The sequence below is a fragment of the Lissotriton vulgaris genome, chromosome 1_1 (assembly GCF_964263255.1).
Source record: "Lissotriton vulgaris chromosome 1_1, aLisVul1.2, whole genome shotgun sequence".
NCBI lineage: Eukaryota > Metazoa > Chordata > Amphibia > Caudata > Salamandridae > Lissotriton > Lissotriton vulgaris.
This window is the reverse complement of record NC_141685.1, coordinates 244,470,341-244,485,127: the sequence shown is the minus strand read 5'-3', so window position 1 is coordinate 244,485,127 and position 14,787 is coordinate 244,470,341. Positions and strand designations below refer to the sequence as shown.

At 42.5% G+C, this 14,787-nt stretch overlaps 9 non-coding genes across 9 annotated transcripts; all 9 read left to right on the top strand.

The window, feature by feature from the left end:
• Positions 1–5,137: 5,137 nt before the first annotated feature.
• TRNAC-GCA (transfer RNA cysteine (anticodon GCA)) lies at positions 5,138–5,209 on the top strand. The gene has a single exon. It is a non-coding gene; the product is annotated as a tRNA-Cys (tRNA).
• A 1,011-nt stretch (positions 5,210–6,220) lies between these two features.
• Positions 6,221–6,292, top strand: TRNAC-GCA (transfer RNA cysteine (anticodon GCA)). The gene has a single exon. It is a non-coding gene; the product is annotated as a tRNA-Cys (tRNA).
• Positions 6,293–7,302: 1,010 nt separating this feature from the next.
• On the top strand, positions 7,303–7,374 carry TRNAC-GCA (transfer RNA cysteine (anticodon GCA)). The gene has a single exon. It is a non-coding gene; the product is annotated as a tRNA-Cys (tRNA).
• A 1,012-nt stretch (positions 7,375–8,386) lies between these two features.
• Positions 8,387–8,458, top strand: TRNAC-GCA (transfer RNA cysteine (anticodon GCA)). Its single transcript has one exon. It is a non-coding gene; the product is annotated as a tRNA-Cys (tRNA).
• A 1,006-nt stretch (positions 8,459–9,464) lies between these two features.
• Positions 9,465–9,536, top strand: TRNAC-GCA (transfer RNA cysteine (anticodon GCA)). The gene has a single exon. It is a non-coding gene; the product is annotated as a tRNA-Cys (tRNA).
• A 1,012-nt stretch (positions 9,537–10,548) lies between these two features.
• On the top strand, positions 10,549–10,620 carry TRNAC-GCA (transfer RNA cysteine (anticodon GCA)). Its single transcript has one exon. It is a non-coding gene; the product is annotated as a tRNA-Cys (tRNA).
• A 1,012-nt stretch (positions 10,621–11,632) lies between these two features.
• TRNAC-GCA (transfer RNA cysteine (anticodon GCA)) lies at positions 11,633–11,704 on the top strand. Its single transcript has one exon. It is a non-coding gene; the product is annotated as a tRNA-Cys (tRNA).
• A 1,011-nt stretch (positions 11,705–12,715) lies between these two features.
• Positions 12,716–12,787, top strand: TRNAC-GCA (transfer RNA cysteine (anticodon GCA)). Its single transcript has one exon. It is a non-coding gene; the product is annotated as a tRNA-Cys (tRNA).
• A 1,012-nt stretch (positions 12,788–13,799) lies between these two features.
• TRNAC-GCA (transfer RNA cysteine (anticodon GCA)) lies at positions 13,800–13,871 on the top strand. The gene has a single exon. It is a non-coding gene; the product is annotated as a tRNA-Cys (tRNA).
• The last annotated feature ends 916 nt before the right edge of the window (positions 13,872–14,787 follow it).

Sequence of the window (14,787 nt, the reverse complement as noted above, 5' to 3'; positions counted from 1 at the left end):
TGATGTCTGACCGCTGGTTCCCAGGTGTCGGGTCGACTGCACAGTCCGCCCCGCCTCGTGAGCTTGCGAAACTGTAAACCAAACAAAAACAAGAAGCGTGAGTACATCATTACAGCTTCACAACATGTGCAACCGCACATACTTTTTGTAACAATTCGAGGACCAACGCCCCAGACGTTTCACTTTTTCCACACTCAGACCCCTGGCTGTAGCCTCAGTAGCAGCCCCTATCCGAAAGGAATGGGTCCCGAACTCGCCGGGGTTCAAGCCCGCGGCCGAAATTGACATCGCAAGCACCCGCTGGAACTGAAACCTCGTCAGTGGGGTGGCATCAGCGTGTCTCAACAAGGTTCCCCCCCATGATGCCACCCTCTGCGCCAAATATTCCTCTACGCAAACAACAGGGCACATGGGAGACCCGGGGATCCTATGTATGATTATGCAGTCCCCAATCGCACCCTGATCGGTCTTGGACCTGACAAACGAGACAGTCATCGTCTCCCCCTTAACCTGAATGTGCTCTCGGCACAGTCCCCCCACCGTATCCTGCTTGTTCCTCGCCACCAGTTCGCTTACCCGCATAGCCCCATGGAATGCTAGCGCAAAAGCGGCTCGGAATAACACTGTTTCATACCGGGATGAACATGTCGCAGGGAGTACAGAAAACAACAGGGCCAACCTATCCAGGCCTATCGGGTGTCTCTGATCTACTCTGCGACCCTCCAGACGTTGCCACCCACGTAGCGCTTTCTGCACCACGAAAGACGCTGTCGGGTCCCGGATCCTATGAGCCCTTGCCATAAAGGAAATGGCGGCCCGATGCCTCTGGGCCGTAGCTACTGATTTGCCTGCCCGATGTAGAGACAGCAAAAATGTTACGACAAGCTCTTCCTGGCCCCAAAGCTCCCCCCTAGCAGAACCCAAAAAGGACCAATAGGAACGAAACGCCCCTTCATATGCCTTCCTTGTCCTGGGTGCTAAACTCTCTCCCACAAGGTTTTGTAGTTCGGGGCACCGAGAGACCAGAGAGCTTCGGGAAAGGGTGCCGCCACCCGGTCCGCTGTGGGCAGAAAACCCCAGAAGGCCTGCATACGGAAACGAGAAAGTGCATCAGCCGCTTGATTCAACACCCCCGGGACATGTCGCACCCTAAAGAGCACATTCAACTGCATACACAATAACACAATTTCCTTGAGCAGTCTCAGAATCCATTTGCAACGTGCTGCCTGACTATTGATACACTCAACAACGGTCATGTTATCAGACCAGAACACCACAGAGTGATCCCGGAACCCCTCAGGCCATGTTTTCAGGGCCACCAAAATGGGGAAGAGTTCGAGAAAAGCAATGTTACTCGTCAGCCCGCACTCGTGCCACCATGACGGCCATTTTTGAGCCGACCATTGCGTACCGAATATGGCGCCAAAACCTATACTCCCCGCCGAGTCTGTCCACAGCCCCAGCTCCTCGGAGGACACCGCCGGTTTGTTCCAGACAATTCGACCATTGAAATCCGCCAAGAATGCCAGCCAAATGCGCATGTCCTGGCGAATCTCTGCCGAGAGCCTCGTGCGGTGGTGTCCCTCCTTCAGGCCGACCATGGCTTGTGCAATCGAGCGGGAAAAGGGGCGGGCCATTGGCATTACTCTGAGGGCAAAATTCAACTGGCCCACTGTTTGTTGCAATTGATGCAGGTTTACCTTAGACACTCGAATACATGTTTCAAGGGATGCCCTGAATTTTAACACTTTTTCTTTGGGTAACCGAAAACAACCTTCCTCCGAGTCGAGCTCGATCCCCAGAAACTCGAGTGAAGTCGAGGGGCCAACAGTCTTACCTGGTGCCAATGGCACACCAAAATGCTTCATTAAGGCACAAAATTCGTTTAAAGCCTGTCCACATTCCGGGTCCCCGGCTGCCCCCAGGAACAGAAAGTCATCGAGATAATGCATAACATGCTGAAAACCCGTCCTTCTTGTGAATACCCATTGTAGAAAACAACTGAACTTTTCAAAGTAAGCACAAGATATAGAGCATCCCATTGGCATACATTTATCCATATAATAGCGGCCCTGAAACATGAAACCAAGAAGACGCTGATCGTCTGGGTGTACCGGGAGCAACCGGAACGCTGACTCGATGTCTGATTTTGCCAGCTGCGCCCCGGGCCCCAGGCGATTCAACATGGCGACGGCCTCATCGAAAGATGCGTACCGCACCGAACACACTTCCGGGTCTATCGCATCATTCACTGAAAGACCTCGTGGGGCTGACAAGTTATGTATTAGCCTAAACTCACCCGGGTCCTTCTTGGGGACCACCCCTAATGGGGAACAAACAAAGTTAGGAACTGGTGGAAAATCGAATGGACCGGCAACCCGCCCTCGAGTCACCTCCTTCCCAATTTTTACCCGTACCACTGCCGTATGCTGCAGGACCGACAGTTGGTTCTTACAACTTGCTTCACCCCGAAAATCCCCCACTGGAATGCGGAAACCATATGAAAACCCGTTTCGCAACACCCCAGCGGAGACATGGTCCGGGTATTCGTTGAGCCAAGGAATCATTGCCATGGTATCAATCGGGGTAGGTAAAGGCGCCCCTCGGACTATTTCAGACCTGTTTGGCGCTTCCCCTACCACCGTTATCACCCGTTTTGGCTCTGCACATGGTCTCAGGATGGGAGGATTGTCCACACCCCCCACATTCATGTCTAAACTTGCATGACCCTTGGGGCCTTGTACATTTTCCCCTGTTAAAATTCCAACAAATCCCCCTTTTACCTGCATTGCCACTCGACTTCGAGTGGTGCTCGTTACCTGCACCCGTCCGAAAGGGTGTCCCCGAGGATTGGCGGGAAGACTCACCCCCGTTACTCCCCGACAATGGTACTTTTAACATGCCTGAATTCTCCATTTTCTGCCAAGAAATGGAGTCATAACAATCCCATGTTAGAGCTGGGTCGTGCTCCTTAGCCTTCCTAAAAAGATTGTCATAACAAAACCACTGATTGCCCTCGTATGCTAGAGAATACTCCATGATACGTGTCTGGTAAATAGGCAACTCCGTCAACAATTCAGGCCTTCGCTCACCCATAATGGAGGTAAAAATGCCAAACGCTCTGCCCCAAGTACCTATGTTTTCGTCGACCTTAAAGGCCGCCATTTTTGCGCGCCAAACACTCGGATGCATAAGCTCTTCTTGGCCCTTCACATGCTCCATCTCGTAATGGTCAGTAAGCAAAGAAAACATATTCACATACTTATCGGCCCAAATCTTTTCCTTAATTTCGAGTGGAACATGCTGGGCCACTTTCTCCCTTCGTGAGGGTACAGACCCCTCCCCCGCAATCGGCAGTAGCCGCTTACCTGCACTAGGTGCTGTACTTGCCGCCGAACTCGCGCCTGCTGCAATCTCAGCCACCGGAACCTGTGGGGGAACAGAAGATGGTGCCTTCGCAGCCTCTCTAGATTCCCGCAGTTGCCTCATTACTGCCCTGGCGTCGTCAGCCGTGGTGCCCTCACTATCTTTTCCCAACCACGCTGCCAGTTGTGCCGCCAACTCGGGAGGCATATCCTCTCCGTTCACGGGGGTGACTACCACGGGGATTGGATGCCCCTCCTTCGGAACCGGGGTAGGCTCCTCTATCGGTGTATCGGGAACCGGGGCCTCCCCCCAGGTGCCCCCTCCTGGACCTCTTGCCTCTCCCGCTAGGGACTACTCCCGGCAATGCTGGTCCGACGATCCGCTTCGGTTCTCCCTCCCCATTCTTTACCGCCATCTGCTTCTTCAAATTGGCTACTTCCTTTATGAGCATGCGGAGCATCTGATCGGTCCCGACCCGCTTTCCGACCTTCTTGCCCGGCATTCTTGAACGAAGATATCTGTAAAACAAAGACAAAAATTACAACGCTCAAAATTGGCTCTTCGTTCCGTCTCGAGCTCACGTGCAGCGGGGAGGTGCAGCTTCAGAGCACAGGAACAAGAGGATGCTTTCTTGGCGTGTTGCTCCTTTTATCCGTCTTCGGGCGGGCGTACACCCGCCTCCGCCTGCCTCCCTGGGCGTGGCCGGCCGCGTCAGTGTCTAGGACAACCCACTCCAGGGCTGGAAAAGGCGCGCCCCGGCTACGCCGCTTCGGGCATACCAGCCGAGACTCGCCTCCCGCCCAAGATGGCCTCCCGGGGGGATCGGGGTACTCCACCATACGTTCGGGGGGAGCGAATGGTCGCCCCTTTCCATTTGCTGCTCAAAACCTGTGAGTAAATGGAGTTTTAACACTCGGCTTGGTATTCCCTTTGGGAAATTTCTGAAAGATCATTGATCTATTTTGGAATTTGGCTCTTCCTTTTACAGACCTAAAGAAAGGGAATGGACTATGAAACAAATTGACAAATTTGTTATACTGTTTGGTGCTTTCTTGAATCGCACTAAAGAAGTGGCTTAGAATACTGTGCAGCGATGCAGTCAGTCTATTTCTCATTTCACCTGTGTCCTCAGTCTTACATATATTCCACCTTTTCCCTGTGCATCCAAAGTATGTGCTTGTTTGAAGCACTTCATTTTTGTGCAACGTAGGAACTATTTAATTTCTCCTTAAATGCTCTGCCTACGTGCAAGATGTACGAACCATTGTTGCAGTTGCAAGAAGGCTGGCCTGAAGAATCAGGCCATTTGCAAGCACAAAGTGGCTTTTTCTGATGTTTTGAATCGAAGGTCCGTGAAAGGGGTGTTTGGGTGTACCTTCCAAATACCGAATTGTAGTGGTATGTAGAAATGTTTTTCCACCGTAATGTGGCCCAAAACAATCATACTTCATCACCATCTGAGTGATTGTGGTAACCAAACATGAAACAATAAGGTATCCCGTAAAAACCTCTTCCCCTTTGAGAATGTTTCAAAACAAACATTTTAAGTGCAGGCATTGGTCCTATGTACCACTGCCTATTCAAATAAAATACCAATCAAACAAATACATATATTTTTTTAATGATCCATTTTTCCTTTAATAAATAATATTAAGAACTACTTCTACAGTTCCACAGTTTCAAGGTTGTACTTTCCGGCACAACTTAGCATGATCCTCTCACTCTTTCATGATGTACTGATATATTGTCATTCTGATGTTGGCTGACAGCTGGGGATATAGCTCAGTGGTAGAGCATTTGACTGCAGATCAAGAGGTCCCTGGTTCAAATCCGGGTGTCCCCTCATACTATTTTGAATCTGCTGTTTGTAGTTGGGAATTTTCATGAATCCCATTTGGATCATCTTTGACAGAGTCAGTGTTCCCTTGGATGTTACACTTTAATACCATTACAGTGTTGCTGATTAAAACTTGTGAGTAACTGCATTTATTACACTGGGCTTGGTATTCCCTATGGGAAATTTCTGAAACATCATTGATCTATTTTGGAATTCGGCTCTACCTTTCACAGCTCTAAACAAAGGGAATGGACTATGAAACCAATTGACAAATTTGTTATACTGTTTGGTGCTCTCTTGAATCGCACTAAAGAAATGGCTTAGAATACTGGGCAGCTATGCAATCAATCTATTTCTCATTACACCTGTGTCCTCAGTCTTACATATATTCCATCTCTTCTCTGTCCATACAAAGTATGTGTTTGTTTGAAGCACTTCATTTTTGTGCAACTTAGGAACTATTTAATTTCTCCTTGAAAGTTCTGCCTACGTGCAAGATGTACAAACCCTTGTTGCAGTTGCAAGAAGGCTGGTCTGAAGAATCAGGCCAGTTGCAAGCACAAAGTGGCTTTTTTTGATGTATTAAATCGAAGGTACTTGAAAGGGGTGTTTGGGTGTTCCTTCCAAATACTGAATTGTAGTGGTATGTAGAAATGTTTTTCCTCCGTAATTTGGCCAAAAAACATTCATACTTCACCACCATCTCGGTAATTGTGGTAACCAATCATCAAATGATAATGTGTCATGTAAAAACCTTTTCCGCTTTAAGAATGTTTCAAAACAATCATTGTATGTAGAGGCATTGGTCTTATGTACCACTGCCTATTCAAATAAAATAGCAATGAAACAAATTAATCTGTTTTTTAAATGATCCAGTTTTACTTTAATAAATAATATTAAGGACTACTTCTCCTGTTCCACAGTTTCAAGCCTGTACTTTCCGGCACAACTTAGCATGATCCTCTCACTCTTTCATGATGTACTGATATTATGTCATTCTAATTTTTCTGAAAAGCTGGGGATATAGCTCAGTGGTAGAGCATTTGACTGCAGATCAAGAGGTCCCTGGTTCAAATCCGGGTGTCTCCTCACACTATTTTGATTCTGTTGTTTGTAGTTGGGACTTTTCATCAATTCCTTTTGGATCATCTATGACAGAGTCAGTGTTCCCTGGGATATTGCACTTTAATAGCATTACCGAGTTTGCTGCTCAAAACCTGTGAGTAAATGCAGTTTTAACACTCGGCTTGGTGTTCCCTTTGGGAACTTTCTGAAAGATCATTGATCTTTTTTGGAATTTGGCTCTTCCTTTTACAGACCTAAAGAAAGGGAATGGACTATGAAACAAATTGACAAATTTGTTATACTGTTTGGTGCTTTCTTGAATCGCACTAAAGAAATGGCTTAGAATACTGTGCAGCGATGCAGTCAGTCTATTTCTCATTTCACCTGTGTCCTCAGTCTTACATATATTCCACCTTTTCCCTGTGTATCCAAAGTATGTGCTTGTTTGAAGCACTTCATTTTTGTGCAACGTAGGAACTATTTATTTCTCCTTAAATGCTCTGCCTACGTGCAAGATGTACGAACCATTGTTGCAGTTGCAAGAAGGCTGGCCTGAAGAATCAGGCCATTTGCAAGCACAAAGTGGCTTTTTCTGATGTTTTGAATCGAAGGTCCGTGAAAGGGGTGTTTGGGTGTACCTTCCAAATACCGAATTGTAGTGGTATGTAGAAATGTTTTTCCACCGTAATGTGGCCCAAAACAATCATACTTCATCACCATCTGAGTGATTGTGGTAACCAAACATGAAACAATAAGGTATCCCGTAAAAACCTCTTCCCCTTTGAGAATGTTTCAAAACAAACATTTTAAGTGCAGGCATTGGTCCTATGTACCACTGCCTATTCAAATAAAATACCAATCAAACAAATACATATATTTTTTTAATGATCCATTTTTCCTTTAATAAATAATATTAAGAACTACTTCTACAGTTACGCAGTTTCAAGGTTGTACTTTCCGGCACAACTTAGCATGATCCTCTCACTCTTTCATGATGTACTGATATATTGTCATTCTGATGTTGGCTGACAGCTGGGGATATAGCTCAGTGGTAGAGCATTTGACTGCAGATCAAGAGGTCCCTGGTTCAAATCCGGGTGTCCCCTCATACTATTTTGAATCTGCTGTTTGTAGTTGGGAATTTTCATGAATCCCATTTGGATCATCTTTGACAGAGTCAGTGTTCCCTTGGATGTTACACTTTAATACCATTACAGTGTTGCTGATTAAAACTTGTGAGTAACTGCATTTTTTACACTGGGCTTGGTATTCCCTATGGGAAATTTCTGAAACATCATTGATCTATTTTGGAATTCGGCTCTACCTTTCACAGCTCTAAACAAAGGGAATGGACTATGAAACCAATTGACAAATTTGTTATACTGTTTGGTGCTCTCTTGAATCGCACTAAAGAAATGGCTTAGAATACTGGGCAGCTATGCAATCAATCTATTTCTCATTACACCTGTGTCCTCAGTCTTACATATATTCCATCTCTTCTCTGTCCATACAAAGTATGTGTTTGTTTGAAGCACTTCATTTTTGTACAACTTAGGAACTATTTAATTTCTCCTTGAAAGCTCTGCCTACGTGCAAGATGTACAAACCCTCGTTGCAGTTGCAAGAAGGCTGGTCTGAAGAATCAGGCCAGTTGCAAGCACAAAGTGGCTTTTTTTGATGTATTAAATCGAAGGTACTTGAAAGGGGTGTTTGGGTGTTCCTTCCAAATACCGAATTGTAGTGGTATGTAGAAATGTTTTTCCTCCGTAATTTGGCCAAAAAACATTCATACTTCACCACCATCTCGGTGATTGTGGTAACCAATCATCAAATGATAATGTGTCATGTAAAAACCTTTTCCGCTTTAAGAATGTTTCAAAACAATCATTGTATGTAGAGGCATTGGTCTTATGTACCACTGCCTATTCAAATAAAATAGCAATGAAACAAATTAATCTGTTTTTTAAATGATCCAGTTTTACTTTAATAAATAATATTAAGGACTACTTCTCCTGTTCCACAGTTTCAAGCCTGTACTTTCCGGCACAACTTAAGCATGATCCTCTCACTCTTTCATGATGTACTGATATTATGTCATTCTAATTTTTCTGAAAAGCTGGGGATATAGCTCAGTGGTAGAGCATTTGACTGCAGATCAAGAGGTCCCTGGTTCAAATCCGGGTGTCTCCTCACACTATTTTGATTCTGTTGTTTGTAGTTGGGACTTTTCATCAATTCCTTTTGAATCATCTATGACAGAGTCAGTGTTCCCTTGGATATTGCACTTTAATAGCATTAACGAGTTTGCTGCTCAAAACCTGTGAGTAAATGCAGTTTTAACACTCGGCTTGGTGTTCCCTTTGGGAACTTTCTGAAAGAGCATTGATCTTTTTTTGAATTTGGCTCTTCCTTTTACAGACCTAAAGAAAGGGAATGGACTATGAAACAAATTGACAAATTTGTTATACTGTTTGGTGCTTTCTTGAATCGCACTAAAGAAATGGCTTAGAATACTGTGCAGCGATGCAGTCAGTCTATTTCTCATTTCACCTGTGTCCTCAGTCTTACATATATTCCACCTTTTCCCTGTGCATTAAAAGTATGTGCTTGTTTGAAGCACTTCATTTTTGTGCAACGTAGGAACTATTTAATTTCTCCTTAAATGCTCTGCCTACGTGCAAGATGTACGAACCATTGTTGCAGTTGCAAGAAGGCTGGCCTGAAGAATCAGGCCATTTGCAAGCACAAAGTGGCTTTTTCTGATGTTTTAAATCGAAGGTCCGTGAAAGGGGTGTTTGGGTGTACCTTCCAAATACCGAATTGTAGTGGTATGTAGAAATGTTTTTCCACCGTAATGTGGCCCAAAACAATCATACTTCATCACCATCTGAGTGATTGTGGCAACCAAACATGAAACAATAAGGTATCCCGTACCTCTTCCCCTTTGAGAATGTTTCAAAACAAACATTTTAAGTGCAGGTATTGGTCCTATGTACCACTGCCTATTCAAATAAAATACCAAACAAACAAATACATATTTTTTTTAATGATCCATTTTTCCTTTAATAAATAATATTAAGAACTACTTCTACAGTTCCACAGTTTCAAGGTTGTACTTTCCGGCACAACTTAGCATGATCCTCTCACTCTTTCATGATGTACTGATATATTGTCATTCTGATGTTGGCTGACAGCTGGGGATATAGCTCAGTGGTAGAGTATTTGACTGCAGATCAAGAGGTCCCTGGTTCAAATCCGGGTGTCCCCTCAGACTATTTTGATTCTGTTGTTTGTAGTTGAGACTTTTCATCAATTCCTTTTGGATTATCTTTGACAGAGTCAGTGTTCCCTTGGTTATTGCACTTTAATAGCATTACATAGTTTGCTGCTCAAAACCTGTGAGTAAATGGAGTTTTAGCACTCGGCTTGGTATTCCCTTTGGGAAATTTCTGAAAGATCATTGATCTATTTTGGAATTTGGCTCTTCCTTATACAGCACTAAAGAAAGGGAATGGACTATGAAACAAATTGACAAATTTGTTATACTGTTTGGTGCTCTCTTGAATCGCACTAAAGAAATGGCTTAGAATACTGTGCAGCGATGCAGTCAGTCTATTTCTCATTTCACCTGTGTCCTCAGTCTTACATATATTCCACCTTTTCCCTGTGCATTAAAAGTATGTGCTTGTTTGAAGCACTTCATTTTTGTGCAACGTAGGAACTATTTAATTTCTCCTTGAAAGCTCTGCCTACGTGCAAGATGTTCAAACCCTCGTTGCAGTTGCAAGAAGGCTGGTCTGAAGAATCAGGCCAGTTGCAAGCACAAAGTGGCTTTTTTTGATGTATTAAATCGAAGGTACTTGAAAGGGGTGTTTGGGTGTTCCTTCCAAATACCGAATTGTAGTGGTATGTAGAAATGTTTTTCCTCCGTAATTTGGCCAAAAAACAATCATACTTCACCACCATCTCGGTGATTGTGGTAACCAATCATCAAATGATAATGTGTCACGTAAAAACCTCTTCCCCTTTAAGAATGTTTCAAAACAATCATTGTATGTAGAGGCATTGGTCTTATGTACCACTGCCTTTTCAAATAAAATAGCAATGAAACAAATTAATCTGTTTTTTAAATGATCCAGTTTTACTTTAATAAATAATATTAAGGACTACTTCTCCTGTTCCACAGTTTCAAGCCTGTACTTTCCGGCACAACTTAGCATGATCCTCTCACTCTTTCATGATGTACTGATATTATGTCATTCTGATTTTACTGAAAAGCTGGGGATATAGCTCAGTGGTAGAGCATTTGACTGCAGATCAAGAGGTCCCTGGTTCAAATCCGGGTGTCCCCTCAGACTATTTTGATTCTGTTGTTTGTAGTTGGGACTTTTCATCAATTTCTTTTGGATCATCTTTGACAGAGTCAGTGTTCCCTTGGATATTGCACTTTAATATCATTACAGAGTTTGCTGCTCAAAACCTGTGAGTAAATGCAGTTTTAACACTCGGCTTGGTGTTCCATTTGGGAACTTTCTGAAAGATCATTGATCTATTTTGGAATTTGGCTCTTCCTTTTACAGCACTAAAGAAAGGGAATGGACTATGAAATAAATTGACAAATTTGTTATACTGTTTGGTGCTTTCTTGAATCGCACTAAAGAAATGGCTTAGAATACTGTGCAGCGATGCAGTCAGTCTATTTCTCATTTCACCTGTGTCCTCAGTCTTACATATATTCCACCTTTTCCCTGTGCATCCAAAGTATGTGCTTGTTTGAAGAACTTCATTTTTGTGCAACGTAGGAACTATTTAATTTCTCCTTAAATGCTCTGCCTACGTGCAAGATGTACGAACCATTGTTGCAGTTGCAAGAAGGCTGGCCTGAAGAATCAGGCCATTTGCAAGCACAAAGTGGCTTTTTCTGATGTTTTAAATCGAAGGTCCGTGAAAGGGGTGTTTGGGTGTACCTTCCAAATACCGAATTGTAGTGGTATGTAGAAATGTTTTTCCACCGTAATGTGGCCCAAAACAATCATACTTCATCACCATCTGAGTGATTGTGGTAACCAAACATGAAACAATAAGGTATCCCGTAAAAACCTCTTCCCCTTTGAAAATGTTTCAAAACAAACATTTTAAGTGCAGGCATTGGTCCTATGTACCACTGCCTATTCAAATAAAATACCAATCAAACAAATACATATATTTTTTTTAATGATCCATTTTTCCTTTAATAAATAATATTAAGAACTACTTCTACAGTTCCACAGTTTCAAGGTTGTACTTTCCGGCACAACTTAGCATGATCCTCTCACTCTTTCATGATGTACTGATATATTGTCATTTTGATCTTGGCTGACAGCTGGGGATATAGCTCAGTGGTAGAGCATTTGACTGCAGATCAAGAGGTCCCTGGTTCAAATCCGGGTGTCCCCTCATACTATTTTGAATCTGCTGTTTGTAGATGGGAATTTTCATGAATCCCATTTGGATCATCTTTGACAGAGTCAGTGTTCCCTTGGATGTTACACTTTAATACCATTACAGTGTTGCTGATTAAAACTTGTGAGTATCTGCATTTTTTACACTGGGCTTGGTATTCCCTATGGGAAATTTCTGAAACATCATTGATCTATTTTGGAATTCGGCTCTACCTTTCACAGCTCTAAACAAAGGGAATGGACTATGAAACCAATTGACAAATTTGTTATACTGTTTGGTGCTCTCTTGAATCGCACTAAAGAAATGGCTTAGAATACTGGGCAGCTATGCAATCAATCTATTTCTCATTACACCTGTGTCCTCAGTCTTACATATATTCCATCTCTTCTCTGTCCATACAAAGTATGTGTTTGTTTGAAGCACTTCATTTTTGTGCAACTTAGGAACTATTTAATTTCTCCTTGAAAGCTCTGCCTACGTGCAAGATGTACAAACCCTTGTTGCAGTTGCAAGAAGGCTGGTCTGAAGAATCAGGCCAGTTGCAAGCACAAAGTGGCTTTTTTTGATGTATTAAATCGAAGGTACTTGAAAGGGGTGTTTGGGTGTTCCTTCCAAATACCGAATTGTAGTGGTATGTAGAAATGTTTTTCCATCGTAATTTGGCCAAAAAACAATCATACTTCACCACCATCTCGGTGATTGTGGTAACCAATCATCAAATGGTAATGTGTCACGTAAAAACCTCTTCCCCTTTAAGAATGTTTCAAAACAATCATTGTATGTAGAGGCATTGGTCTTATGTACCACTGCCTATTCAAATAAAATAGCAATGAAACAAATTAATCTGTTTTTTAAATGATACAGCTTTCCTTTAATAAATAATATTAACTACTACTTCTCCTGTTCCACAGTTTCAAGCCTGTACTTTCCGGCACAACTTAGCATGATCCTCTCACTCTTTCATGATGTACTGATATTATGTCATTCTGATTTTACTGAAAAGCTGGGGATATAGCTCAGTGGTAGAGTATTTGACTGCAGATCAAGAGGTCCCTTGTTCAAATCTGGGTGTCCCCTCAGACTATTTTGATTCTGTTGTTTGTAGTTGGGACTTTTCATCAATTCCTTTTGGATCATCTTTGACAGAGTCAGTGTTCCCTTGGTTATTGCACTTTAATAGCATTACATAGTTTGCTGCTCAAAACCTGTGAGTAAATGGAGTTTTAGCACTCGGCTTGGTATTCCCTTTGGGAAATTTCTGAAAGATCATTGATCTATTTTGGAATTTGGCTCTTCCTTATACAGCACTAAAGAAAGGGAATGGACTATGAAACAAATTGACAAATTTGTTATACTGTTTGGTGCTCTCTTAAATCGCACTAAAGAAATGGCTTAGAATACTGTGCAGCGATGCAGTCAGTCTATTTCTCATTTCACCTGTGTCCTCAGTCTTACATATATTCCACCTTTTCCCTGTGCATCCAAAGTATGTGCTTGTTTGAAGCACTTCATTTTTGTGCAACGTAGGAACTATTTAATTTCTCCTTAAATGCTCTGCCTACGTGCAAGATGTACGAACCATTGTTGCAGTTGCAAGAAGGCTGGCCTGAAGAATCAGGCTATTTGCAAGCACAAAGTGGCTTTTTCTGATGTTTTAAATCAAAGGTCCGTGAAAGCGGTGTTTGGGTGTACCTTCCAAATACCGAATTGTAGTGGTATGTAGAAATGTTTTTCCACCATAATGTGGCCCAAAACAATCATACTTCATCACCATCTGAGTGATTGTGGTAACCAAACATGAAACAATAAGGTATCCCGTAAAAACGTCTTCCCCCTTGAGAATGTTTCAAAACAAACATTTTAAGTGCAGGCATTGGTCCTATGTACCACTGCCTATTCAAATAAAATACCAATCAAACAAATACATATATTTTTTTTAATGATCCATTTTTCCTTTAATAAATAATATTAAGAACTACTTCTACAGTTCCACAGTTTCAAGGTTGTACTTTCCGGCACAACTTAGCATGATCCTCTCACTCTTTCATGATGTACTGATATATTGTCATTCTGATCTTGGCTGACAGCTGGGGATATAGCTCAGTGGTAGAGCATTTGACTGCAGATCAAGAGGTCCCTGGTTCAAATCCGGGTGTCCCCTCATACTATTTTGAATCTGCTGTTTGTAGATGGGAATTTTCATGAATCCCATTTGGATCATCTTTGACAGAGTCAGTGTTCCCTTGGATGTTACACTTTAATACCATTACAGTGTTGCTGATTAAAACTTGTGAGTATCTGCATTTTTTACACTGGGCTTGGTATTCCCTATGGGAAATTTCTGAAACATCATTGATCTATTTTGGAATTCGGCTCTACCTTTCACAGCTCTAAACAAAGTGAATGGACTATGAAACCAATTGACAAATTTGTTATACTGTTTGGTGCTCTCTTGAATCGCACTAAAGAAATGGCTTAGAATACTGGGCAGCTATGCAATCAATCTATTTCTCATTACACCTGTGTCCTCAGTCTTACATATATTCCATCTCTTCTCTGTCCATACAAAGTATGTGTTTGTTTGAAGCACTTCATTTTTGTGCAACTTAGGAACTATTTAATTTCTCCTTGAAAGCTCTGCCTACGTGCAAGATGTACAAACCCTTGTTGCAGTTGCAAGAAGGCTGGTCTGAAGAATCAGGCCAGTTGCAAGCACAAAGTGGCTTTTTTTGATGTATTAAATCGAAGGTACTTGAAAGGGGTGTTTGGGTGTTCCTTCCAAATACCGAATTGTAGTGGTATGTAGAAATGTTTTTCCATCGTAATTTGGCCAAAAAACAATCATACTTCACCACCATCTCGGTGATTGTGGTAACCAATCATCAAATGGTAATGTGTCACGTAAAAACCTCTTCCCCTTTAAGAATGTTTCAAAACAATCATTGTATGTAGAGGCATTGGTCTTATGTACCACTGCCTATTCAAATAAAATAGCAATGAAACAAATTAATCTGTTTTTTAAATGATACAGCTTTCCTTTAATAAATAATATTAACTACTACTTCTCCTGTTCCACA